The sequence below is a fragment of the Schistocerca gregaria genome, chromosome 2 (genome assembly GCF_023897955.1).
Source record: "Schistocerca gregaria isolate iqSchGreg1 chromosome 2, iqSchGreg1.2, whole genome shotgun sequence".
NCBI lineage: Eukaryota > Metazoa > Arthropoda > Insecta > Orthoptera > Acrididae > Schistocerca > Schistocerca gregaria.
Window position 1 is genome coordinate 577539858 of NC_064921.1, and position 3843 is coordinate 577543700.

General features: G+C 42.9%; 1 non-coding gene across 1 annotated transcript; it reads left to right on the forward strand.

The window, feature by feature from the left end:
* Window positions 1-3166: 3166 nt before the first annotated feature.
* Trnas-cga (transfer RNA serine (anticodon CGA)) lies at window positions 3167-3241 on the forward strand. Its single transcript has one exon. It is a non-coding gene; the product is annotated as a tRNA-Ser (tRNA).
* The last annotated feature ends 602 nt before the right edge of the window (window positions 3242-3843 follow it).

A 3843-nucleotide genomic window follows, 5' to 3' on the forward strand; every position in this document is an offset into this window, starting at 1 on the left:
AAAATCCTTTAACATCAGTTACTAAAAGCTTAAGCACTCGATCATATCGCTATCATATAGGAAGTACTTTTTCTCACGTTGTTCATAATAATATCTACTTGATTCCAAGTGAGCCTTTTGCTTCTTATACCACAGTCAGGTTACAGTGTTATGTTTGGAGGTAAAATGAAGTCCCACAATAGCATCTGATGGGGAGAGCTACAATAATGTAAACAATGTCATACTGAGTCTGACATGGTAGAGAATAAGACAACTTACAGCGAACATAAAATGTTTCATGCCTAATTTGCTACGCAAAAATTAATAATTAATAAATGATTCCATTTTACGCACTTGAATAAAAATACCCACTGCTGAATGCATAAAATGGCGAAATTTATGTGTGTAGAACTGGACTTCTACACTAAAGCAATAATATACTTTCTCCAGATACTTCCGCACGAACAAGAATGGGGATAGCATCCTCTGTGGTTAACCGATTATTTCACTGTTTCGTCAAATGATTGTATTTAATAATGATCCTAACAGTAATAACTTCACTAATTTAGGAAATCACCGCTTCTGTGGTAAACCTCTCTGCAATAAATATCATCATCCGAGCTCAAGTCGTAGTTATAGTTATTTTTTCGTACCATGTGTCATGATTCCCTACTGACTTCCGAAAAATAGAAAATTATTTGTTATAATGTCGTATATTTTTGTGTTCTTCGACAGTACTTGTAGGTTAACCAGATGAAACAGTGCGTTTACCTGTCAGTAGGAGGAACAGTTTTTCCTTTGAGATTAGCAGCTGTACATGTAAAAGGAATTGACGCTTCACTTTTGCTCGTAGATCAATGCATGAGCGTTTTGGTGTATACATTTTTGCCCCTACAACCTCCAAAGCCCGAAAAAATAACCGAAAAAGTCAGGATATTGTAAACCTTGAGTACGTCTTATTACCATTATATTATAAATGCCATTAACAGCAACGTGAATACAATGTATTAACGCCAAGGATATGCTGGATAGTAACGCCTCCAAATTTTTGTGTGTGAATACTTTTTAGGCTTTTCAAATGAAACAAACGTTATTAACATTTTACATCTTTATTATTCACGTCCAAACATTCGCAGCCCTCTGTACATACAGGGCTCACAAATGTAGTAAGTTTTGTTATGTGAGAAACAGGGTCTGTAGCCTTGTATCGAGTCCTAAGAGTTTGTCCACACATAGAACACCCTATCCTTCACTATGGCAATAACAGACCACACACGCGCTGCGACATCTGCAACAATCCCACGCCTTGCGATTGTTGCCTCTATACACTCCCGACTTATCCCATCCGATCTTCAGGTTTCCAAACCTTAAAACTGTTCCGGCGTAACATGAAAACATGAAAATTAAGAACGCCGGACCAGAGAAGGCTGTGAGACGACGTCAGCCAATAGTTCGGTTACTACAACCGCACCAAGACAGGATCGGCCTATAGCCGAACAGAATATAAGCGCCGCTTTTGCCAGCATCGGCCGGACAGTAGAAGACGGAACCTACTAGAGCTCTGATCCATATCCATTACTTGCATGGACATTCTATATATCCGAAGACTCTGATTATTTGCATGTCGCCCATTCCTTGTGACAACCCGTTGCAAATCCAAAGTTAAGTATTATCAATAAACTTTATTATAATAAAGACCATTAATGTGATTTGCTTGAATTTTTGCATAGCTACCCGACAGAGGAGCATTCTTTAGGCACCCTATAACATACGAGTGGGCAGAATCCCACATTGGCAACGAGGAGTTACAAACAAACCCCTCGCCTGACGGCAAAGTTTTTTTGTTTTGTGTTTTCTGACGTCTTATTCCTGTTTTGTCTTTACTTTTCAGGGGTGTTTACTTACTTTAACAGACTCTTTTCGTTTTTGCTACTCAGTGTTTTCAGATGAACGTCGGAGAACAGTTTTTTTTTGCTTTTGTTCTTATTTTGCTTGCTTGCCTTGCCTGTTTGTTGCTTTTGTCTGTTACAAAATGCCTACCCTGCCCCCTGCTCAGGCGCCACAGCCACAACCGTTAGATGTCACACAGCTAATGCAGCCGCTACTGAACAACGCTGCGCACCCAACGGAACAAAATAGGTTCAATTGTCTCTGAGCACTATGGGACTTAACATCTGAGGTCATCAGTCCCGTACAACATAGAACTACTTAAATCTAACTAACCTAAGGACATCACACACATCCATGCCCGAGGCAGGATTCGAACGTGCGACCGTAGCGGTCGCGCGGTTCCTGACTGAAGGGCCTAGAACCGCTCGGCCATACCAGCCGGCCCAACGGAACAAGCACCACCTACAGCCACACCTACCGCTATACCACCTTTTCGACTGTTTCGTGAATCAGAAGGGGAAAGATTTCATTGGTTGTCCCCAACATGAAGTTCACAGCCTCTCTCACCAGATACTGTGGAATTTCCCTATCTATTGTCAACAGTAGGAAGTGCAGTGTATTGCCTTATCAACGACTTTTATCCTAATGCCACTCGGAGTGAACTTGTTTACGACCAGGTGGTACATTGGCTAATCATCTATGAGGACCAACAAGTGAATGTGGTAGCAGCTAGGTATCAATTCATTAATTGCAAAAAGCAGTCAGAACAATGTTATCGCGAGTGCGTACCAGATTTGCAAGGTATGACAAGGAAATGCAAATTGAAATATGTTTGCGATGGTTTATATTCAGATGTTATGTTGCGTGATGTGATTGTGTACAATGTACCTGACGTCAAACACGGAGAACAGATTTTTAAACAGTCCAATACACCGTGAAACTTCCTGGCAGATTAAAACTGTGTGCCCGACCGAGACTCGAACTCAGGACCTTTGGCTTTCGCGGGCAAGTGCTCTACCAACTGAGCTACCGAAGCATGACTCACGCCCGGTACTCACAGCTTTACTTCTGCCAGTATCTCGTCTCCTACCTTCCAAAATTTACAGAAGCTCTCCTGCGAACCTTGCAGAACTAGCACTCCTGAAAGAAAGGATATTGCGGAGACATGGCTTGCCCACAGCCTGGTGTTGTTTCCAGAATGAGATTTTCGCTCTGCAGCGGAGTGTGCGCTGATATGAAACTTCCTGGCAGATTAAAACTGTGTGCTCGACCGAGACTCGAACTCACGCGTGAGTCGTGCTTCGGTAGCTCAGTTGGTAGAGCACTTGCCCGCGAAAGGCAAAGGTCCCGAGTTCGAGTCTCGGTCGAGCACACAGTTTTAATCTGCCAGGAAGTTTCATATCAGAGCACACTCCGCTGCAGCGTGAAATTCTCATGCCAGTCCAATGCACCATTTCAGCAGGTAGTGCAAATATTAAATCAGTTTGATTACGGTTGTTTGTTAGCCGATAAATTTGAGCAGACTGCTATTTGTCGGGTAGAGTCCCTTGTATGTGATCAGCCCATTCAGCGGCAGGTAGCTCTAGCCACGCCGAGTAAACACCACTCCACACCGCGTAAGCAGTTAGCGAAACAGTTGGTTACAGAGGCGATCAGAATTAAGTCTTGCCCTCTGTGTTAATCATGGTACAAACGCCAAGACTGCCCCTCCCGACAAGCTCAGTTTTACGCTAGTGGTAGGGAAGACCTTGTCCAATCTGTATGTTTGCTACGGAGCAAACATAAGAATACGGACCACTCAAAGACACCCAATCATTAGGCCCAGGTCGTTAACGCCATGTAATCAAAGTCTGTAACAGGCATTCGCAAAACTGGCACGCAAGTACTTTCTTCAGTGATACGCCAGTCGAACAACGTTTTTGTTCTATTTCTTCTCTGTGGGAAGCGTGTGAAATTTCAGTCGGACACGGTTGC